This window comes from Entelurus aequoreus, linkage group LG02 (genome assembly GCF_033978785.1).
Source record: "Entelurus aequoreus isolate RoL-2023_Sb linkage group LG02, RoL_Eaeq_v1.1, whole genome shotgun sequence".
Taxonomy (NCBI): Eukaryota; Metazoa; Chordata; class Actinopteri; order Syngnathiformes; family Syngnathidae; genus Entelurus; species Entelurus aequoreus.
In genome coordinates, this window is record NC_084732.1 from 158,638 (window position 1) to 184,541 (window position 25,904).

The window sequence follows — 25,904 nt, forward strand, 5'->3', positions numbered from 1 at the left end:
GGAGAAAGTGTGGAATCCAATGAACCCTTGTACCTAAGTTACGGTCAGAGCGAAAAAAGATACGTCCTGCACTGCATTCTAGTCCTTCACTCTCACGTTCCTCATCCACAAATCTTTCATCCTGGCTCAAATTAATGGGGTAATCGTCGCTTTCTCGGTCCGAATCTCTCTCGCTGCATTGTAAACAATAGGGAAATGTGAGCAGCCCTCCATCCTGTGACGTCACGCTACTTCCGGTAGGGGCAAGGCTTTTTTTCTATCAGCGACCAAAAGTTGCGAACTTTATCGTCGTTGTTCTCTACTAAATCCTTTCAGCAAAAATATGGCAATATCGCGAAATGATCAAGTATGACACATAGAATGGATCTGCTATCACCGTTTAAATAAAAACATTTCATTTCAGTAGGCCTTTAATATTTGGTTACCTGTCCCTTGGCAAGTCTTACTGCAATAAGGCGCTTTTGGTAGCCATCCACAAGCTTTGTGTTTCATCTGACCACAGAACTTCCCTCCAGAAGGTCTTATCTTTGTCCATGTGATGTCAGATGAAACAAAAATTGAGCTGTTTGGCCACAATACCCAGCAATATGTTTGGAGGAGAAAAGGTGAGGCCTTTAATCCCAGGAACACCATGCCTACCGTCAAGCATGGTGGTGGTAGTATTATGCTCTGGGCCTGTATTGCTGCCAATGGAACTGGTGCTTTACAGAGAGTAAACGGGACAATGAAAAAGGAGGATTACCTCCAAATTCTTCAGGACGACCTAAAATCGTCAGCCCGGAGGTTGGGTCTTGGGCGCAGTTGGGTGTTCCAACAGGACAATGACCCCAAACACACGTCAAAAGTGGTAAAGGAATGAGTAAATCAGGCTAGAATTAAGGTTTTAGAATGGCCTTCCCAAAGCCCTGTCCGTGTGGACAATGCTGAAGAAACAAGTCCATGTCAGAAAACCAACACATTTAGCTGAACTGCACCAATTTTGTCAAGAGGAGTGGTCAAAAATTCAAGCAGAAGCTTGTGGATGGCTACCAAAAGCACCTTATTGCAGTGAAACTTGCCAAGGGACATGTAAGCAAATAGTAACATTGCTGTTAGGGCTGGGCGATATGGCCTTTTATTAATATCTCAATATTTTTGGGCCATGTCACGATACAATATTTATATCTGGATATTTTGCCTTAGCCTTGAATGAACACTTGATGCATATAATCACAGCAGTATGATGATTCTGTGTCTACATGAAAACATTAATATATGCTCATTTTAAACTTTCACGCAGAGAGGGAAATCCCAACTAAGTCAATTTACCTAAAGTGTATTTATTAACCAGTTATTAAGCAGTGGCACAAACATTCATGTCATTTCCAAAACAGAAAGTGCAAGATTATCAGAGACAATTTAAAACAAGCTATGAGTGCACTTTTGTGCATGATGTCACTAAGATGACATATCAAAACAACACTAAATTAAAGTGCACTTTTTGTACGGAACGCCACTACAATAGTTAAAAACAAATAAAGTGCACTTTTGTGCATGATGTCACACAAGATATTTCAATAAGTCAAATAAAAATGAGCTGCATAATAAGAAATCAAATAGTGTATGTCCTTCACTATGTGGTAGGTTCCTGCGGACGTTATCTCCTTCTGTTGTTGACTTTTTTTTCATACGGTGTTGATGTGGAAATGGTTGATTCAGCATTTTGTGGGTGTGGCACCGAACGGAGATGTTGACATGTAGTTTCAAGCGCTCTTCATTCGCTAGCTTGTGACTTTTAAAATGATGCTACATTAGCAGTGGCGCTACTTTTTGTAGCAACGCTTTTGCCGCATAATTGTTCAACGTATTCCCGCTTGAAGCCAAACCACCGCCAGACGATGGACCCCGTGCATTTTTCTTGGGAATGAATTCTTCCTCCATTTGTTACCAGATTCGCACTTTCTCTCTCTCGTATTGCCACTCGTATGGAAGAAGGTGCGCTTGTTTATGTTTCTGTGAGAAGGAGAGACAAGAAAGAGTGGGAAACGCACGTAGTGTAATGCCCGCAGCTAAAAGCAACTGTGTGAGAACATATACCGTATTTTTCGGAGTATAAGTCGCACCGGCCGAAAATGCACAATAAAGAAGAAAAAAAACATATATACGTTGCACTGGAGTATAAGTCGCATTTTTGGGGGAAATTTATTTGATAAAATCCAACACCAAGAATAGACATTTGAAAGGCAATTTAAAATAAATAAAGAATAGTGAACAACAGGCTGAATAAGTGTACGTTATATGAGGCATAAATACCCAACTGAGAACGTGTCTGGTATGTTAACGTAACATATTATGGTAAGAGTCATTCAAATAACTATAACATATAGAACATGCTATAAGTTTACCAAACAATCTGTCACTCCTAATCGCTAAATAACATGAAATCTTCCTCCTCGGTGTCGCTCCTGGTATGCGGCGCTAGCGTCCATTCTTTCTGCCACTCGATCGCCGTTTTCTGCTGCATATTTCACTACGTCCAGCTTGTAATCTGCAGTATATGATTCCCTTTTCGGCGCCATTTTAGTTCAGTCCTTTTCAGTTTTTATAAGTTACCGCCAACGTTGATGTGATCCATTTTAATACATACTTGCCAACCCTCCCGTTTTTAGCGGGAGAATCCCGGTATTCAGCGCCTCTCCCGACAACCTCCCGGCAGAGATGTTCTCCCGACAAACTCCCGGTATTCAGCCGGAGCTGGAGGCCACGCCCCCTCCAGCTCAATGCGGACCTGAGTGGGGACAGCCGTTCTCACGTCCGCTTTCCCAGCAGCTTGCCTGCCCAATGACGTCATAACATCTACGGCTTTTAGAGAGTAGAGTGCACAACAAGGAGAGAGAGTTTTTGGTTTCTTATGTGGGTTTATTGGTAGGCAGTTTCATTAACGTCCTCCCAGCGCGGTAACAACACACAACAACAGCAGTCACGTTTAGTCTACCGTAAAGCAGTTCGTCTGCCGTAAACAGCAATGTTGTGACACTCTTAAACAGGACAATACTGCCACCTACTGGATAGCCTGCAGAACACTGAAATTCAAGTATGTCTTTTATTTATATGTATAATAAAATAAAAAAATAAAAATATATATATAGCTAGAATTCACTGAAAGTCAAGTTTTTCATACATATATATATATATATATATATATATAATATATATATATATATATATATATATATATATATATATATATATATATATATATATATATATATATATATATATATTATATATATATATTATATATATATATATATTATATATATATATTATATATATATGAAATACTTGATTTGGTGAATTCTAGCTGTAAATATACTCTCCTCTTAACCACGCCCTTAGCCACGCCCCAACCACGCCCCCGCCCCCGCCCCAAACACCCCCCCCACCTCCACCTCCCGATATTGGAGCTCTCAAGGTTGGCAAGTATGATTTTAATAGCTCCGGCAGTAGCGTATAGCAATATAGCAGTTAGCATTCCAAAACCCACAATGCACTTCTGCCATGACCCGCCCCCCGCCGAATTCTTATTGGTTGGCGTGTGAGTGACGATTGTTGCCGTGTGTGTGACGATGGCTGCCATTTGCTTCGTCGCTCACGCGAATGAGATAAATAATATTATTTGATATTTTATGGTAATGTGTTAATAATTTCACACATAAGTCGCTCCGGAGTATACGTCGCACCCACGGCCAAACTATGAAAAAAACTGCGACTTATAGTCCGAAAAATACGGCAGGGTTTCCCACACATTCATTTATTTGTGGCGGCCCGCCACGAAAGAATTACGTCCGTCACAAATTTAAAAAAAATAAAAAATAAAAAAAAAAATACTTTTTTTATTATTTTTTTATTTTTGTCCTCTCCAGTATCTCAGGCAAATCATATAGTTGATGTAGATGCCCATATAGGCTGTTCAGATTTACTTAACAAAAGAGAAGTGTAGGATACTTCTCTTGTTGCTGTATTTGTACTTGACTTTATTAAATGTATTTATATTAGAAACTCAACATGTGTATATAACAAAGGGTTTTTGATTGATTGATTGATTGAGACTTTTATTAGTAGGTTGCACAGTGAAGTACATATTCTGTACAATTGACCACTAAATGGTAACACCCGAATAAGTTTTTCAACTTGTTTAAGTCCACTTAAATTGATTCATGATACAGATATATACTATCATATATACTATCATCATAATACAGTCATCACACAAGATAATCACATTGAATTATTTACATTATTTACAATCAGGGGTGTGGAGGGGGGGGGGGGGGGGGTGCAAAGTCTGCAGGCAGTAGGAAACACATGGTTAAGTGTAGGGAGTAAAAATGATGGCAGTCTAAAGTTCAAGATTTTTGGAGCTCTTTGTTCAGTGGATCAGATGTTTGATGAAGCTCTGTGTCTATCTACCACCACTACTGTTTTCTGTTTATTTGTTACTGACTGTGGCAGGACACCTCTGCCTCTGTTTCACTTTATGTTGCTGGTAAATAATATGGTTGTAGTAGTAGGCTAAAGTTAAATTATTTAGTATGCACTAATTAAAAGGGCAGAGCTTTGAGACATTTTAGCTTTTATATTTTATAAAATATATTTTTTGCAAGAACCACAAATAATAAATATATTTCAGTGAATAACTCATTGTTCAAATCTGTATATAAATATGTACATAAAGTGTTGTAATTATATTGTAAAATGGATGGATGGACGTTTAAAACAAAACTGTTATTATTAATTAGTAAGTATACATTTTTTGAGCCTTTTTAGAGAAAATCAAATCATTGTAGTAAATTATGCAAATTACTCGGTGATGTCATGGTGACCACGCCCATAGCCATGCCCCCACCGCCACAGGTATCTTGGCAGTTTATGGGAAACACTGTACGGTACTCGTAAATCACGATATAGTCATTTTCTATATCGCACAAACCCGCGATATATCGAGTATATCGATATATCGCCCAGCCCTAATTGCTGTATGTATACTTTTGACCCAGCAGATTTGGTCACATTTTCAGCAGACCCATAATAAATTCATAAAAGAACCAAATTCATGAATGTTTTTTGTGACAAAAAAGTATGTGCTCCAATCACAAACAAGAGTTGTAGAAATGATTGGAAACTCACGACAGCCATGACATTATGTCATTTACAAGTGTACGTAAACTTTTGACCACGACTGTATATAAAAGTCATGTGGGGCACACCTAAGCAGTGTACAGCAGTGGGGGATTTACTACCCACTGAAAATGTGGCAACACACAACTTTTTATCGTGTGTCCAAACGGAGCTCATGTGGAATTCTCGGCCTGCACACAAAATATTCCCGCTCCGAGTTTCCCCCCGTCGGCAAGGGACGGCGTGCACGGGAACGTTTGTGTCATTTCACATTCCCAGCATGTCGTTGAACCCCCCGTTTGCATTCCTCCGTAGCCTCTGGCCGTGTTTGTGCTCATTACAGCAGCCGGGAGGCACTTTAGTTCTCATTTTGACCCAGTTTCCATTTTTTGGGGGCTGCCTTAATTGAATCCTAATCAACCGGCGGATTGTTCTTTAGCATTTCCTCAGTGGTGAACCGGCTGTTAGCACTCTGGATAATGCTAACAGTTTGATAGGCTGCACTAAACACTGAAAATGCACTTAAGAGAGGATTAGAAATTAAACATGAGGTATGTTATGAGACTAGGGTTGCTAACTCCCTGAAAACAAATAAGCAGCACCTTGCAGGGCTGGTTGACCTAATTTATGGTGACTGTTTTTATTCGCGGGAAATGAGTTTTACAATATCCACAAAGGATAGGATAGTGCTGCACGGATAATACAAATCCCTGGGGGTAACAGTTCGATTCAGAATCGATTCTCAATGTAAAATCAATACTTTTTTATTAACATTGGGTGCCAGTCCTATGATTAACTACATTTCTCCATAAAATAGATAAACAGCTCTGATCAATGTCTCTATTACTTAAAAGAAAACTGGTTTTGTTTCATATAATTCTACCCAAACATTTAATAAAGTTAAATACAAACAAGGCAACAGGAGAAGTATCCACACTTCTCTTTTCTAAAGTATAGCAGAGATGATCATCTACATCAGGGGTCCCAAAACTACTCCAGTGTCCATAATCCGGCCCGCGGTAAGTCCCAAGTTAAAAGAAAAATATATATATATACCGTAATTTCCGGACTATAAGCCGCTACTTTTCCCCCTCGTTCTGGTCCCTGCGGCTTATACAACGGTGCGGCTTATTTGCGGCCTGTTCTTCTCCGACACCGACGAAGAGGATTTCGGTGGTTTTAGTACGCAGGAGGAAGACGATGACACAATGATTAAAGACTGACTTTTCATATACCGGTAGGCTGGTTATTTTGATAACGTACAGGCGAGCACTTTGTATTACTTTGCACCGTTGTATTATTTGTACTCTGCACGAATGCTGTTCGCCATGTCAAAGATGTGAAAGTTTGATTGAATGATTGAAAGATTTATTGTTAATAAATGGGACGCTTTGCGTTCCCAAGCAGTCATCTCTGTCCCGACAATCCCCTCCGTGGTAGCAGGAACCCCTATATACTACGGTAATTACACATTAATACCCTGCGGCTTATAGTCGGGTGCGGCTTATATATGGAGCAATCTGTATTTTCCCCTAAATTTAGCTGGTGCGGCTTATAGTCAGGTGCGGCTTATAGTCCGGAAATTACGGTATATATCCATCCATCCATTTTTTACTGATTGTCCCTTACGGCAGTGGTCCCCAACCACCGGTACCGGTCCGTGGACCGATTGGTACCGGGCCGCGGCCGCACAAGAAGTAAAAAAAAATATTTTTTTAATTGTATTTTATTTTATTTTTTTTATTAAATCAACACAATATATACATTATATATCAATATAAATCAATACAGCCTGCAGGGATACAGTCCGTAAGCACACATGATTGTATTTCTTTATGACAAAAAAATATATATATATATATTTTTTGCTACCCCCCACCCCCTAACAGTTTGATATTGTCCGTGGGACAAATTTTCAAGCATTGACCGGTCCGCAAGTACAAAAAGGTTGGGGACCACTGCCTTACGGGGTCGCGGGGGTGCTGGACCCTACCTCAATATATATATTTTTGATTATTATTTTTAAAAATCTATCCTTTCTAGTCCATTTTCTACCGCTTGTTACTCTCGGTGTCTCCTCGTCGCTCAGGCAATATATTGTCTAAAAATGCATTTTCCCATCGATAATGTATATATATATATATATATATATATATATATATATATATATATATATATATATATATATATATATATATATATATATATATATATATATATATATATATATATATACACTACCGTTCAAAAGTTTGGGGTCACCCAAACAATTTTGTGGAATAGCCTTCATTTCTAAGAACAAGAATAGACTGTCGAGTTTCAGATGAAAGTTCTCTTTTTCTGGCATTTAGAGCGTTTAATTGACCCCACAAATGTGATGCTCCAGAAACTCAATCTGCTCAAAGGAAGGTCAGTTTTGTAGCTTCTGTAACGAGCTAAACTGTTTTCAGATGTGTGAACATGATTGCACAAGGGTTTTCTAATCATCAATTAGCCTTCTGAGCCAATGAGCAAACACATTGTACCATTAGAACACTGGAGTGATAGTTGCTGGAAATGGGCCTCTATACACCTATGTAGATATTGCACCAAAAACCAGACATTTGCAGCTAGAATAGTCATTTACCACATTAGCAATGTATAGAGTGTATTTCTTTAAAGTTAAGACTAGTTTAAAGTTATCTTCATTGAAAAGTACAGTGCTTTTCCTTCAAAAATAAGGACATTTCAATGTGACCCCAAACTTTTGAACGGTAGTGTGTGTATATATATATCAGGGGTGTCCAAACTTTTTCCACTGAGGGCCGCACACGGAAAAATTAAAGCATGCGGGGGCCATTTTGATATTTTTCATTTTCAAACCATAACGAAATATATAGATTTTTTTTTTTAACATTTAGGGCTCCTGGGGTCCGTAAAGGGTCTCAGTCATTAAAATTTTAAAAACAAGTCAAAATATTATTGCCTATTATTATATATAATAGGCAATAATATATATTTATATGTTTTTTATAGTAAAACTGAAATATGCAGTATTTCCCCACCGCCCAAAACATTCAGAAAGCAATGTTTGTTGTGAAGTAATTGGAGCCCTGAAAAGATCAATAATGCAGGACACCATTGATTTTATTTTCATTATTATTTTTGATTAATCACAGTGAAAAGATGAAGTGAAGTGAATTATATTTATATAGCGCTTTTCTCTAGTGACTCAAAGCGCTTTACATAGTGAAACCCAATATCTAAGTTACATTTAAACCAGAGTGGGTGGCTCTGGGAGCAGGTGGGTAAAGTGTCTTGCCCAAGGACACAACAGCAGTGACTAGGATGGCGGAAGCGGGGATCGAACCTGCAACCCTCAAGTTGCTGGCACGGCCACTCTACCAACCAAGCTATACTGCCCCAAAGATAAATAAATATCTTTGGGATCCAAAAGGTACCCCACTCATAAAGTGATAATTTTGTATTATTATTTGTTTTACTTTCAACACTTAAGTTACGAGATCAACTTCAGATATATCTGTCGATTTTACGTTTGAACTATTATTTTGTTTGTTTTATGCTCTTTTGTCAAAGAAAACTTGGATGTTTTTATATGGCAACCACACAATATATGCAATATTTTTTCACATAAAACATTTTAATGTGAAATATTTGAAGTAATTGGAGCCTTGAAGATGTCAATAATTCATTATTATTCATTTTTTTGTGTTATTTTTGAGCAATGGCAAAAAAAGGAAAATAAAGATGGACAAAAGAAAAAAAACTGCCTGCATGGCAGCTTTGTGTCAACATTGCAACATTTTCTAGTTAGATTTTACCTCATTCCACTTTTTTAATGTTTTTTTGATTTTTGCAATGGCATTTCCAGAATGTGTGGCGGGCCATCGATTCGTTGGATCTATGTTATACCGCCCCAAGATCTATGGATCTTGGGGCGGTATAGCTCGGTTGGTAGAGCGGCCGTGCCAGCAACTTAAGGGTTGCAGGTTCGATCCCCACATCCGCCACCCTAGTTACTACCGTTGTGTCCTTGGGCAAGACACTTTACCCACCTGCTCCCAGTGCCACCCACACTGCTTTAAATGTAACTTAGATATTGGGTTTCACTATGTAAAGCGCTTTGAGTCACTAGAGAAAAGCGCTATATAAATATAATTCACTTCACTTCATGTTATGCGCATGCGCAGAGGCTTTTAAATTTTTATTTTTTTTAATTTTTTTTAAATAAATCTTTATTTATAAACTGCAACATTTACAAACAGCTGAGAAATAATAATCAAAATAAGTATGGTGCCAGTATGCTGTTTTTTTTCAATAAAATACTGGAAAGGATAGAAATGTAGTTTGTCTCTTTTATCCGATTATTAATCGAAGTAATAATCGACAGATTAATCGATTATCAAATTAATCGTTGGTTGCAGCCCTAATATATATATATATATATATATATATATATATATATATATATATATATATATATATATATATATATATATATATATATATATATATATATATATATATATATATATATATATATATATATATGATCTACGTCAACAATATGATTTGCCTGAGTGGCTGAACAGGACGGAATTAAAAAATAAAAATTTTGATATTTTTTTTAACGGCTTAAGACTTGTTACTAGTAAGAATCGCGATCCATTTGAAAATCAATTTTTTTAACACCCCTCCGAATCGACATTGATGTTTTAATCGGTGCACAAGAGACTGTTGTTTTTTGTTTTTTTACCCCGGCACAAATAGCTCAATAATGAATTATTTGGGCAAACGAACTCAATTGCCCATCCATCCATTTTCTACCGCTTGTCCCTTTTGGGGTCGCGGGGGGTCGCTGGAGCCTATCTCAGCTGCACATGAGCGGAAGGCGGGGTACACCCTGGACAAGTCGCCACCTAATTGCTAAAGTAAAATAGATATGTTTCCTCTCAAATTGTTTTTTTTCTTCTGCTTAACCTAAAAGAATACCGTATTTTTCGGACCCAAGGGCGCACCGCATTATGAGGCGCACTGCCGATGAGCTGGTCTAGTCAGGTCTATGTTCATACAAAAGACGCATTAAAGGGGTCACATTATTTTTCTTGTTTTCTAAATGTAAAAGACATCCTTGTGGTCTACATAACATGTAATGGTGGTTCTTTGGTCAAAATGCTGCATAGATGATGTTTTACACATCATCTTCAAGCCGCTTTCTGACAGTTTTATTTACGTGGCTCAACTTCGACAGCGTCTTCTCCCCGTCATCTTTGTTGTAGCTGTGCAGCGTGCAAGGACGGGGGTGGAAGAAGTGTCAAAAGATGGAGCTAACTGTTTTAATGACATTCAGACTTTACTTCAGTCAATAACGGAGCAGCATCTCCTCATCCGTGGCTCACTAGAGCAATAACAACGCCGGAAATGTCCCGTGAAAAACTGTCCGACCGGAACTCTCAAATAACTAAAGTTCCTCGGGTGAATTATGTAAACCCACTAAATCGAAAGTTTTTTACACTTCCATAGCGAGCCTACTGGCAAATATAAATTAGAACTGTACACTACTTTATATAAGAAATGGCAACAGCGGAGGGTGAATGTCCCATATCAAGAAGATAGACAAAAAGAAGGAGTTTATCGACTACGCCGTCTGCACGGATTACAATGGCGGATGCGTGCACGTTTTCAGGACTTATGCAGATCCCAAATACACATCAGCAGGTACCAGAAGGTAAGAAAAGTTGGTTTTGCATAATATTGCAAAACAGAATGAAAAATCAACTGTCAAGTTCTTCAGGTTTTTTCACAGCTGTGCCCAAACTTGAAAGGGCCAGTTGGACTCAAGAAGGACTCAAAGGGACAACTCGATCTTTTTTCCTTGTGATTTATTGATGTTTGATTTGAAGCAGTAAAATAAAGTGGGTTATCGATGTAAATGAATGGATGAACAGAATGAATAGTTGAATAGTAGATAGGGGAATAGTAGATAGTGGATAGGCAAATAGCGGATAGGTTGATAACCTTAATCAGACAGAAAAAAAAAACACATTAGTGTTTCATAAACATACAACATAATACATGCTTTGCTTTTCTTTTAAATCAATCCAACCAAATTAATTTCCACTGATAGGGCGTAGATTTAAGAATAAATTTAAACATTTCCAACAATATGAATGAAATTTAAACAATCCATCCTAATTATAAAAATAAACCTAAACATCACTGATACTTTTTAAATTTACTTTCAGTCAACTTAAACAATTTTGTAAACATCAGTGAAATTACCCTTTCCTTGGCTGGTTTGACTTTAAAGCAGGAATTTTCTCCAGTTCTTCAACTATTTCTAATAGGTGCCATTTTGCAGTCTTTATACACACACCATAATACCGTATGTTGAAGCACAGTACGTCTGACTATGGTAGCTGTAATGCTCCAACAATCCATCAAGCGGTGTGGCTTCATAGCTTACCAAAGTCGTACTAAAACATTTTGAAATATTTTTTTATCGGCGGGTTTAACGTTCTGTATTCTCAATGGAACATTTAAAGTTTTGGTGTTGTTTACTGGCGTCATCTTGCAGTCCACACATACCTCTTATGTGTGACTGCCATCTACTGGTCACACTTATCATTACACCATGTGCCAAATAAAATAGCTGTTCAGATTGATGAATTTACCCAAGTCCCATGGGGGATCAGATTTTCACAGTGAGGAGTTAATACGATTAAATAATATTACATCAGGAGGTTGACTACAGCCACACCTGTTGACGCCATTGTTTTCTGGCCTAGAACTAATGAATGTCTGGCCGGTTAATTGAACATAAGCTTTGATTGGCCTTCATTTGTTAACATAATTCAAATATACTTCTTGGTTTTGGTGTAGCCATCATAGCGATCACTGTGACTTATAAACAAACAAAATCTGCACCTGCAGTTGCACAGAGAAGAGTCAAAGGTCAGACTGTTGCCGTCATCGATTCCGCCACAGTAAATGTTCGTGTACGATGTCCTTAAACGCGGCGCCAGTAAGCGTGTGCGGCGTCCAAGTAGAAAAGATGTATTTGCACTCATGGCGACAGTTTTTATTCTCTCTCTCTCCTGCCTGTTCCCTTTATCTCACTCAGTGGGGAATTTATGGAGGAAATTTTACCCCACCTGAATAATTTATCGAGTCGTTTCGCAGATTCCGCGCACGTACGCCGGCTGCAGTCAGGGACCGCGGTGCTAGCGTGTGTGGGTAATGCGTATCATCGCCACTATGTGTGCTGACAATAACCCAAAATGATGTCACGTGGTGTCGCTGAAGGATTGTGCGTGTTCCTCTTCTCCGTCTTTGTTATGGAACATCATCAGAGCCCTCTGTAACGCCCATGTAGTCACCTTTACAACTCAGCCACCATGTGGAAATACTTCATCACACGTGTTGTTAGCATTGAGTGGCGCGCCTGTACTGCAGCTGCCTTTTGATATTACTCACGTCAAAGGCTCACCAATGTGGAGATGTGCTATTGATGAGGCAGGCGTTGAAAAAGGCCATCAAAAAGTATTTCTGCCAAAAGTTGGTCAACTTAATTGATGCAGCGATGACAGCGTCAATACTAGCCGCCATGTTGTTTACCCTGACACCCCCACACCTAATTAACATATATTGTTGTGATTAATCAAAATGAATCCACATAATCTGGGGCTGCAACGAGTAATTGATTAAATCGATTATTTGATTAGAAAAATCTCTGATTTATATTATTTATTCAATCCTGACCCCATAAAATTAAGGCAAGTTAAATAAAAAATAAAATATAGTAAAAGTAGGTAAAGGGTAAATAGAAGGTAAAAAAATAAGGTAATGGTAAATGGTTCCAAGAGCTTCGATAGAAGTAAAAAGGTTAAATAGAAGGTAAACAAAGATAAAACAAGTTAAATAGATTGTAAACGAAGGTAAAAGATAAATACAATATAAAATAGGGTAAATAAAATAGATTGTTAAAGAAGGTAAGAGATAAATACAATATAAAATAGGGTAAATAAAAGGTAAACTGTAAAATAAGGTAAACAAGTTAAATAGAAGGTAAGTCAAAGGTAGAAAAGGTCAAGTTAAGCAGAAGATAACTAAAAGGTAGATAAGGTAAAAAAAAAAAAAGGTAGAATAAGTTGAATAAAAAGTCAAATAAAATGAATAAAAGTTTAAAAAAAGAAAGTAAGCAAAGGTGAAAAAGGCACACTTATGCCAAAAGGAGATAAATAGAAGGCAAATAGAAGCTAAAAGACGAGAGAAAGTAAATACAAGGTAAAACAGGTCTAGTTAAATAGTAGGTTAATATAAGGTAAACGAAGGTAAACAAGTTCAATAAAAGGCTAATAAAAGGTTAAAAAAAATGTGAAGGTAAAAGAGAATAAAAGGTAAAATAAAGTGAAACAAGGTAAAAGAAGGTGAAAAGGTACTATATGCCAAAAGGAGATAACTAGAAGGAAAATAGAAGCTAAAAGGCGATAGAAGGTAAATAAAAAGTAAAACAGGTCAAGTTAAATAGAAGGTAAAAAAGGTCAAGTTCAATAGAAGGTAAAATAAAGAGAATAAAATGTAAAATAAAGTGAAACAAGGTAAAAGAAGGGTAAAAGGTACTATATGCCAAAAGGAGATAACTAGAAGGAAAATAGAAGCTAAAAGGTGATAGAAGGTAAATAAAAAGTAAAACAGGTCAAGTTAAATAGAAGGTAAAAAAGGTAAAGTTCAATAGAAGGTAAAATAAGGAGAATAAAATGTAAAATAAAGTGAAACAAGGTAAAAGAAGGGGAAAGGGTACATATATTCCAAAAGGAGATAAATAGAAGGCAAATAGAATCAAAACAGTTGTTTTTCTCACTACGATAGGGCCAAACCATCCTTGCTCCTGGTTTTGGAGTATAACTATTTGGGGTTTTGGCACCAGCCGCTAGACTAGATCTGACCAATCTTAGTCTATGAGCACGAACTGATAAAGTCTACTTGGGTGAGAGGGTGAACATCTTCCAAGACAAGCCAAACAGTCCTGTTGTGATCGATGGAATGACCTGGATGAATGAAACATGCATAGACATAAAATAAAGTGAATGAAAGGTAAAATAAGGTGAAATTGTACATATATGGTAAAATAAGGTAATTGGAAGGTTAAATAAGGAGAATAAAAGGTCAAATAGAGTGAAACAAGGTAAATAGAAGGTAAAATAAGGTGAAAAGTTACATATATGCCAAAAAGAGATAGAGGGCAAATAGAAGCTAAAAGACAATAGAAAGTAAATAAAAGGTAAAACAGGTCAAGCTGAATATAAGGTAAAAGAAGGTAAACAAGTTAAATAGAAGGTAAATAAAAGGTAAAAAAGTAAAGTTAAATAGAAGGTAAAATAAGGAGAATAAAAGGTAAAATAAAATGAACAATAGTTAAATAGAAGGTAAAAGAAGGTGAAAAGGTACAACATATATGCCAAAAGGAGATAAATAGAATAGAATAGAAAGTACTTTATTGATCCCTGGGGGGAATTCAGCACCACAGTTCACTCACAATAGACAATAATAGATATAAATAAATAAATAATATAATATATAATATATATATATAATATATAAATAACATAAATATATTCTACATATACTCTAAATTTAAGTGCAGTCAAGGAACATATGCATTATACAGAAATAGAAGGCAAATAGAAGCTAAAACGCGATAGAAGGTAACAAATTGGTAAAGTAAGATAAGTAGAATGTAATAAAGGTTTGGCAAGTGCAATATTTGTTTATTTCAATTATTTTCTATAGAATACGCACTGAGGCGATAAAGCGTGTTTTATCCAATGACTATGTGGGACGGCGTGGCGAAGTTGGTAGAGTGGCCGTGCCAGCAATCGGAGGGTTGCTGGTTACTGGGGTTCAATCCCCACCTTCTACCAGCCTAGTCACGTCCGTTGTGTCCTTGGGCAAGACACTTCACCCTTGCTCCTGATGGCTGCTGGTTAGCGCCTTGCATGGCAGCTCCCGCCATCAGTGTGTGAATGTGTGTGTGAATGGGTGAATGTGGAAATACTGTCAAAGCGCTTTGAGTACCTTGAAGGTAGAAAAGTATAACCCATTTATCATTTATTTATTACTAGATTAATCGAACAAACTAATCGATAAATGACCTGATTAGTAAAATAATCGCCCTATCCTGTACTATGAATTGATTAACGTGGACCCTGACTTAAACAAGTTGAAAAAGTTATTGGGGTGTTACCATTTAGTGGTCAATTGTACGGAATATGTACTGTACTGTGCAATCTACTAATAAAAGTCTCAATCAATCAAATCCTAAACCCTGTGATTAATCTGATTAAACTTTTTAATCTTTTGAAGGCACTACATTTTACAAGACCTGGGTGACTAAAACAGAGATTTCATTACATAGTAGAACAACATCAGATACTTTTTACTACTTGTGCTTGTTGCTAGGCAGAGTTCATAGGGCTCAGTCACAACTGCCCCCTCGGCCAGTGGAAATGGATTGATCAATCATTTCTTTTACCTGGCTTAAAGGCCTACTGAAAGCCACTACTACCGACCACGCAGTCTGATAGTTTATATATCAATGATGAAATCTTAACATTGCAACACATGCCAATACGACCGATTTTAAATTTCCCGCCACACTTCTGGTTAAAAACGTTGTATTATGCTGACGTATGCGTGTGACGTCACAAGGGCAAGGGAAGTATTCGGAGCCCGTAGAAAAAGCTCTGTTTTCATTTCATAATTCCACAGTATTCTGGACATCTGTGTTGGTGAATCTTTTGCAATTTGTTTGATGAACAATGGAGGCTGCAAAGAAGAACGTTGTAGGTGGGATCGGTGTATTAGCGGCTGGCTGTAGCAACACAACAAGGACTACTTACTTGGATAGCAGTTGCCAAACCCACGGATGAAGTCCTTCGTCGCGCCGTCGATCGCTGGAACGCAGGTGAGCACGGGTGTTGATGAGCAGATGAGGGCTGGCTGGCGTAGGTGGAGCGCTAATGTTTTTATCATAGCTCTGTGAGGTCCGGTTGCTAAGTTGCTAAGTTAGCCTTAGCGTCGTTAGCAACAGCATTGTTAAAGGCCTACTGAAACCTACTACTACCGACCACGCAGTCTGATAGTTTATATATCAATGATGAAATCTTAACATTGCAACACATGCCAATACGGCCGGGTTAACTTATAAAGTGACTTTTAAAACTTCCCGGGAAATATCCGGCTGAAACGTCGCGGTATGATGACGTATGCGCGTGACGAAGTCAGAGTAACGGAAGTTATGGTACCCGTAGAATCCTGTACAAAAAGCTCTGTTTTCATTTCATAATTCCACAGTATTCTGGACATCTTTTGCAATTTGTTTAATGAACAATGAAGGCTGCAAAGAAGACAGTTGTAGGTGGGATCAGTGTATTAGCAGCGGACTACAGCAACACAACCAGGAGGACTTTGTTGGAGCGCTAGCCGCGCTAGCCGCCGACCTCACCTTGACTTCCTACGTCTCCGGGCCGCCAAACGCATCGGGTGAAGTCCTTCGTCCTTCTGCCGATCGCTGGAACGCAGGTGAGCACGGGTGTTGATGAGTAGATGAGGGCTGGCTGGCGTAGGTGGAGAGCTAATGTCGGCATGGTAATCTCTTACCATGCCGTTGTGTCCTTGGGCAGGACACTTCACCCTTGCCCCCGGTGCCGCTCACGCCGGTGAATGAATGTTGAATGAATGATAGGTGGTGGTCGGAGGGGCCGTAGGCGCAAATTGGCAGCCACGCTTCCGTCAGTCTACCCCAGGGCAGTTGTGGCTACGAAAGTAGCTTACCACCACCAGGTGTGTATGAATGATGGGTTTTTAACGTGTAAAGCGACTTTGGGTACTTAGAAAAGCGCTATATAAATCCCAGGTATTATTATTATTATTATTAATGTTTTTAGCATAGCTCTGTGAGGTCCCGTTGCTAAGTTGCTAAGTTAGCTTCAATGGCGTTGTTAGCACAGCATTGTTAACCTTCGCCAGCCTGGAAAGCATTAACCGTGTATTTACATGTCCACGGTTTAATAGTATTGTTGATTTTCTATCTATCCTTCCAGTCAGAGGTTTATTTTTTTGTTTCTATATGCAGTTAAAGCACGATGCTATCACGTTAGCTCGTAGCTAAAGCATTTCGCCGATGTATTGTCGTGGAGATAAAAGGCACTGAATGTCCATTTTGCGTTCTCGACTCTCATTTTCAAGAGGATATAGTATCCGAGGTGGTTTAACATACAAATCCGTGATCCACAATAAAAAAAGGAGAGTCTGATATCCAATGAGCCAGCTTGTACCTAAGTTACGGTCAGAGCGAAAAAAGATACGTCCATCACTGCCTCTCAAGTCCTTCACTGTAACGTTCCTCATCTACGAATCTTTCATCCTCGCTCAAATTAATGGGGTAATCATCACTTTCTCGGTCCGAATCTCTTTCGCTCCATTGTAAACAATGGGGAATTGTGAGGAATACTAGCTCCTGTGACGTCACGCTACTTCCAGTACAGGCAAGGCTTTTTTTTATCAGCGAGCAAAAGTTGCGAACTTTATCGTCGATTTTCTCTACTAAATCCTTTCAGCAAAAATATGGCAATATCGCGAAATGATCAAGTATGACACATAGAATGGATCTGCTATTCCCGTTTAAATAAAAAAAAATCATTTTAGTAGGCCTTTAAGCTTTACCAGGCTGAGAATTATTAACCGTGTAGTTACATGTCCATGGTTTAATAGTATTGTTGATCTTCTGTCTATCCTTCCAGTCAGGGATTTATGTATTTTGTTTCTATCTGCATTTGAGAACGATGCTATCACGTTAGCTCAACAGCTAAGTGTGTCACCGATGTATTGTCGTGGAGATAAAAGTCACTGTGAATGTCCATTTCGCGTGCTCGACTCATTTTCAAGAGGATATAGTATCCGAGGTGGTTTAAAATACAAATCCGTGATCCACAATAGAAAAAGGAGAGAGTGTGGAATCCAATGAGCCAGCTTGTACCTAAGTTACGGTCAGAGCGAAAAAAGATACGTCCTGCACTGCCTCTAGTTCTTCACTCTAACATTCCTCATCCACAAATCTTTCATCCTCGCTCAAATTAATGGGGTAATCGTCGCTTTGTCGCTCCGAATCTCTCTCGCTCCATTGTAAACAAAGGAAAATTGTGAGGAATATTACCTCCTGTGACGTCACGCTACTTCCGGTACAGGCAAGGCTTTTTTTATCAGCGAGCAAAAGTTGCAAACTTTATCGTCGATTTTCTCTACTAAGTCCTTTCAGCAAAAATATGGCAATATCGCGAAATGATCAAGTATGACACATAGAATGGATCTGCTATTCCCGTTTAAATAAAAAAAAATCATTTTAGTAGGCCTTTAAGCTTTACCAGGCTGAGAATTATTAACCGTGTAGTTACATGTCCATGGTTTAATAGTATTGTTGATCTTCTGTCTATCCTTCCAGTCAGGGATTTATGTATTTTGTTTCTATCTGCATTTGAGAACGATGCTATCACGTTAGCTCAGTAGCTAAGTGTGTCACCGATGTATTGTCGTGGAGATAAAAGTCACTGTGAATGTCCATTTCGCGTGCTCGACTCATTTTCAAGAGGATATAGTATCCGAGGTGGTTTAAAATACAAATCCGTGATCCACAATAGAAAAAGGAGAGAGTGTGGAATCCAATGAGCCAGCTCGTACCTAAGTTACGGTCAGAGCGAAAAAAGATACGTCCTGCACTGCCTCTAGTTCTTCACTCTAACGTTCCTCATCCACAAATCTTTCATCCTCGCTCAAATTAATGGGGTAATCGTCGCTTTGTCGCTCCGAATCTCTCTCGCTCCATTGTAAACAAAGGAAAATTGTGAGGAATATTAACTCCTGTGACGTCACGCTACTTCCGGTACAGGCAAGGCTTTTTTATCAGCGAGCAAAAGTTGCGAACTTTATCGTCGATTTTCTCTACTAAATCCTTTCAGCAAAAATATGCCAATATCGCGAAATGATCAAGTATGACACATAGAATGGATCTGTTATTCCCGTTTAAATACAAAAAAATCATTTCAGTAGGCCTTTAATTGTTTGGCTAGTTCTATGTAAAAGTCAACAATTAGCCCAGACACCCACAGCCGAAACGCGCCTTCCATGAATATATTTTTTGTGAGAGGGGCGGAGTTTCACACCTCCGCATGCATAATTCAGCAGCACCGGTGAAAACACCGCCTGGCTACCGTACAAAACATTGTCTTTGAAACGCCACCCGGGCTTATTGGGAGCTGGAAGAGCTGCAGGATGTGACAGACGGCGCCCGTTTGAGACAGCGCTCGTCTGCCTCTTCAAGTCCTCTCCCTCCTCGGCGGCGGCGGCGGCAACAACAAGCCGTCCGCGGGATCGTCATTGACGGCGAGATTGTGTTGTTGGCAAGCCACTGCTGTTCCCAATCACTCAGCAGCAGCAGGTCCCTGTCCCAAGTTCCTGTGTGTGGGCAGCAGGTAGCCGCTTATGTCGACAACACCCTTATTCGTGCTGACTCGTCATGTCCCGGTCGACGTTGACAAACACGCTCAACCGCTTTTGTCGACGGAAGAGACAAAAGTGTGTGTAAACGAATATTGTGTGTTGTCCGTAGGGCTGTGAATCTTTGGGGACCACACGATTCAATTGGATTCTTCGGGGTAACGATTCGATTCAGAGTCGATTCACGATTCAAAACGATTCCTGATTCAAAAGGAGTTTTGCAATATCCACAAAGGATAGGATAGTTAGGGCTACACGATTAATCGAAATTGAATCGATAGGGCTGTGAATCCTTGGGCACCACACGATTCAGTTCGATCCTTGGGGGCAACGATTAGATTCAGAGTCTATTCTCGATTCAAAACGATTCCCGGTTCAAAATAAGTTTTGCGATATCCACAAAGGATAGGATAGGTAGGGCTACACGATTAATCGAATTTGAATCGATATGGCTGTGAATAATTGGGCACCACACAATTCAATTGGTTTCTTGGGGGTAACGATTTGATTCAGAGTCGATTCTCGATTCAAAACGATTCTCGATACAAAAGGAGTTTTGCAATATCCACAAAGGATAGGATAAGATAGGTAGGGCTACACGATTAATCGAATTTGAATCGATTTGGCTGTGAATAATTGGGCACCACACAATTCAATTGGTTTCTTGGGGGTAACGATTTGATTCAGAGTCGATTCACGATTCAAAACGATTCTCGATACAAAAAAAGTTTTGCAATATCCACAAAGGATAGGATAGTTAGGGCTACACGATTAATCGAAATTGAATCGATAGGGCTGTGAATCCTTGGGCACCACACGATTCAATTCGATCCTTGGGGGCAACGATTAGATTCAGAGTCGATTCTCGATTCAAAACGATTCCTGATTCAAAATAAGTTTTGCAATACCCACAAAGGATATGATAAGATAGGTAAGGCTACACGATTAATCGAAATTGAATCGATAGGGCTGTGAATAATTGGGCACCACACAATTCAATTGGTTTCTTGGGGGTAACGATTTGATTCAGAGTCAATTCTCGATTCAAAACGATTCCTGATTCAAAAGGAGTTTTGCAATATCCACAAAGGATAGGATAGTTAGGGCTACACGATTAATCGAAATTGAATCGATAGGGCTGTTAATCCTTGGGCACCACACGATTCAGTTCGATCCTTGGGGGCAACGATTAGATTCAGAGTCGATTCTCGATTCAAAACGATTCCCGGTTCAAAATAAGTTTTGCAATATCCACAAAGGATAGGATAGGTAGGGCTACACGATTAATCGAATTTGAATCGATATGGCTGTGAATAATTGGGCACCACACAATTCAATTGGTTTCTTGGGGGTAACCATTTGATTCAGAGTCGATTCTCGATTCAAAACGATTCTCGATACAAAAGGAGTTTTGCAATATCCACAAAGGATAGGATAGTTAGGGCTACACGATTAATCGAAATTGAATCGATAGGGCTGTGAATCCTTGGGCACCACACGATTCAATTCGATCCTTGGGGGCAACGATTATATTCAGAGTCGTTCTCGATTCAAAACGATTCCCGATTCAAATTAAGTTTTGCAATATCCACAAAGGATAGGATAAGATAGGTAGGGCTACATGATTAATCGAATTTGAATCGATATGGCTGTGAATATTTGGGCACCACACAATTCAATTGGTTTCTTGGTGGCAACGATTTGATTCAGAGTCGATTCACGATTCAAAACGATTCCTGATTCAAAAGGAGTTTTGCAATATCCACAAAGGATAGGATAGTTAGGGCTACACGATTAATCGAAATTGAATCGATAGGGCTGTGAATCCTTGGGCACCACACGATTCAGTTCGATCCTCGGGGGAAACGATTACATTCAGAGTCGATTCTCGATTCAAAACGATTCCCGATTCAAAATAAGTTTTGCAATATCCACAAAGGATAGGATAAGATAGGTAGGGCTACACGATTAATCGAATTTGAATCGATATGGCTGTGAATAATTGGGCACCACACAATTCAATTGGTTCCTTGGGGGTAACGATTTGATTCAGAGTCGATTCTCGATTCAAAACGATTCCCGATTCAAAAGGAGTTTTGCAATATCCACAAAGGATAGGATAGTTAGGGCTACACGATTAATCGAAATTGAATCGATAGGGCTGTGAATCCTTGGGCACCACACGATTCAGTTCGATCCTTGGGGGCAACGATTAGATTCAGAGTCGATTCTCGATTCAAAACGATTCCCGGTTCAAAATAAGTTTTGCAATATCCACAAATGATAGGATAGGTAGGGCTACACGATTAATCGAGTTTGAATCGATATGGCTGTGAATAATTGGGCACCACACAATTCAATTGGTTTCTTGGGGGTAACGATTTGATTCAGAGTCGATTCTCGATTCAAAACGATTCTCGATACAAAAGGAGTTTTGCAATATCCACAAAGGATAGGATAAGATAGGTAGGGCTACACGATGAATCGAAATGGAATCGATACGGCTGTGAATCCTTGGACACCACACGATTCGTTTCTATCCTTGGGGTAACGATTAGATTCAGAGTAGATTCTCGATTCAAAACGATTCTCAATTCAAAAGAAGTTTTGCAATATCCACAAAGGATAGGATAGAATAGCAGTGTTTCCCACACATTCATTTATTTGTGGCGTCCCGCCACGAAAGAATTACGTCCGCCACAAATAAAAAAATAAAAAATAAAATGTTTTTTTTTTTTTGTCCTGTCCAGCTTCTCAGGCAAATCATATAGTTGATGTAGATGCCCATATAGGCTGTTGAGATTTACTTTACAAAAGAGAAGTGTAGGATACTTCCCTTGTTGCCTTATTTGTATTTGACCACTACTGTTTTCTGTTTATTTGTTACTGACTGTGGCAGGACACCTCTGCCTCTGTTTTACTTTATGTTGCTGGTAAATAATATGGTTGTAGTAGTAGGCTAAAGTTAAAGTATTTAGTATGCACTAATTAAAGGGGCGGAGCTTTAAGAGACATTTTGGCTTTTATATTTTATAAGATATATTTTTTGTAAGAACCACAATTAATAAATATATTTCAGTGAATAACTTATTGTTCAAATCTATATATAAATATGTACATAAAGTGTTGTAATTATATTGTAAAATGGATGGATGGATGGATGGATGGATGGACGTTTAAAACAAAACTGTTATTATTAATTAGTAAGTATACATTTTTTTAGCCTTTTTAGAGAAAATCATATCATTGTAGTAAATTATGCAAATTACTCGATGATGGCATTGTGACCACGCCCATAGCCCCACCCATAGCCCCGCCCCCACTGCCACAGGTATCTTGGCAGTTTATGGGAAACACTGAATAGGTAGGGCTACACAATTAATCAAATTCGAATCGATAGGGCTTTGAATCCTTGGGCACCACACGATTCGATTCAATCCTTGGGTTCATTTCAGAATCGATTCTCGATTCAAAATCGATACTTTTTTAATAACATTTGTTGACGTAAGAGAAAAAAAATTGTCCTGTGTTGTAGTAATATTAACTTCATCATTATTGCTAACAGGGTACCGTTCACATTTAAAAACTATACAGTACCTGGGAATCGATACCGGTATTTAACTGTACCAATTTTTGGTACTTAAATGTGTGTTAACGTATATTGTGTGTTGTCCGTAAGGCTGTGAATCTTTGGGCACCACACGATTCAATTGGATTCTTGGGAGTAAGGATACGATTCAGAGTCGATTCTCGATTCAAAATAAGTTTTACCATAGCCACAAAGGGGCCCTGCGATGAGATGGCGACTTGTCCAGGGTGTACCCCGCCTTCCGCCCGAATGCAGTTGAGATAGGCTCCAGCACCCCCTGCGACCCCAAAAAAAGGGACAAGCGGTAGAAAATGGATGGATGGAATAGCCCCGTAGGATAGGTAGGGCTACACAATTAATCGAAATGGAATCGATAAGGCTGTGATTTCTTAGGCACCACACGATTCAATTGGACTCTTGGGGTTAACGATTCTCGATTCAAAAGGAGTTTTACAATATACACAAGGGATAGGATAGGTAGGGCTACACGATTAATCAAATTCGATTCGATAGGGCTGTGAATCCTTGGGCAACAAACGATTCAATTCGATCCTTGGGGGTAACGGTTCGATTCAGAGTCGATTCTAGATTCAAAACGATTCTCGATTCAAAAGGAGTTTTGCAATATCCACAAAGGATAGGATAGTATAGGTAGGGCTCCACGATTAATCGAAATCAAATCGATAGGGCTGTGAATCCTTGGGCACCACACGATTCAATTGGATTCTTGGGGGTAACGATTACATTCAGAGTCTATTCTCGATTCAAAACGATTCTCGATTCAAAATAAGTTTTACAATAGCCACAAATAATAGGATAGGTAGGGCTACACGATTAATCGATTTTCTGAATCGATAGGGGTGAATCCTTGGGCACCACACGATTCAATTCGATCCTTGGGGGTAACGGTTCGATTCAGAGTCGATTCTCGATTCAAAACAATTCTCGATTCAAAAGGAGTTTTGCAGTATCCACAAAGGATAGGATAGGATAGGTAGGGCTACACGATTAATCAAAATCGAATCGATAGGACCGTGAATCCTTGGGCACCACACGATTCAATTCGATCCTTGGGGGTAACGGTTCGGTTCAGAATCGACAACATTTTTAATCAGTCCAGCAAAATAATACACAATAGTCATACAATTCCAATTTCAAACCAACATTCAGAATAGCAATCCACAGAGTATAAACAATATCAATATTAATAAGAATTCCGACATAACAGTGATTAAAAATCCCGTATTTACATTGTCATCACAGCCATTGATTAAAAAATAAAAAAATTAAATAAATAAAAATTAATGATTTTTAAAAAATCGATTAAAAATCGTTACAAATAAAAACTGCGAGTATTCTGAAAAACATTATTTTTGACACCCGTAGTTGTCTGTGCTATTACTTTACAGACAAATAGGTGGCGCTGTTATTCAAGTAGGATCAACTTGACATTTCCCACGCAGCCTAAGAGGATCCACAAAACACCCACTGTAACTTTTGGCTGTTTTGCTGACTCGCTACAAAATTCAGCGCACACTTTTCGGGGACTGACGAACACGCGTGGCTGAAAAACAGTTGTGCACGACTGTCCATTTGTCTTAACGGTTATAAAACATGCAATATCTGGAATGCATGTCTTTCAAAGTATTTTCAACATAACCCATAGGTGGCGCCGCATAGGACGGTTGGCAGGCAGCACATATTGATGGCATTGCTTTGCTTGCAGCATCAAGTGTTTTCCCAGAGGAGGAAGGTAATTGTCCCGTCTTTGTAGCGTATGCTAATTCTCCGTCATGTTTCCCAGCATGCAGCGAGACAGTTTATTGTGTCAAAATAGAATCAAAGAGAAATGTTTCTCCCCGCTATTAATCCTCCCCGTATGAAAATAAAGGTTGCGAGTAGCCGACGCCAAAGCAGATATTTTCAAGCTCCTCGTTAGCGTAGAAACGACACGCGGTGACTCAGGGCTTCCTGTCAGGATAAGACCTAGTGCGTTGTTTGTTTAAGCATAACACGCCTCGTCGTTTCCTCATGAAGCTCAGTGCCTCCATTTAGCCATGGCAGACATTTTTATTTTCAGCTGTTAAAAAAAGTATGAGTTGTTTGGGTGAAAATGCTCACTGAAATAGATATAAATAACATAGATGATCAAATCATAATTGCCTTATGATCGACTTCTAATGTTTTTGCTTTATTACTACAGTGCAACACAGACACTTTTTTGTGTATTTGAAGAAAAACAAAAATCAATGACAATCTAATATACAGTACATCGATTTCCAGTGGAAAAACTCCAGCAGCCAGCGTTAACAAAAAAATGTTTTCCAAGTTAATAAATAGATTAAACATTTTTTATTAATAAAAGTAATTATTTTTTTAAATGTTAATTGAACTGTATTTATTTTATTATTTTATTTGTCTTTATTTTAGGTTTTTGTTTTATTTTAATTGTATTTTATATAAATGAATTGGTCTTTATTTAAATCTGCATCGTGTTTATTTGCCTTTTTTCTTTTTAGCTTTTGAATAATTTAAACTGTCCGCTTCATAAAGCATAAATGTCTGCACTTCTTTTTCCTCATTTTTTAATTAAATTTTTTAA

At 38.6% G+C, this 25,904-nt stretch overlaps 1 protein-coding gene and 1 long non-coding RNA gene across 4 annotated transcripts in view; one reads left to right on the forward strand and one right to left on the reverse strand.

The window, feature by feature from the left end:
* LOC133665429 (NT-3 growth factor receptor-like) overlaps positions 1-25,904 on the forward strand; it is a 157,087-nt gene that overhangs the window by 76,703 nt on the left and 54,480 nt on the right. The gene's annotated exons all lie outside the window — the stretch shown is intronic.
* The window catches only part of LOC133665449 (uncharacterized), a 117,433-nt gene that overhangs the window by 1,263 nt on the left and 90,266 nt on the right, over positions 1-25,904 (reverse strand). The window lies entirely within an intron of this gene.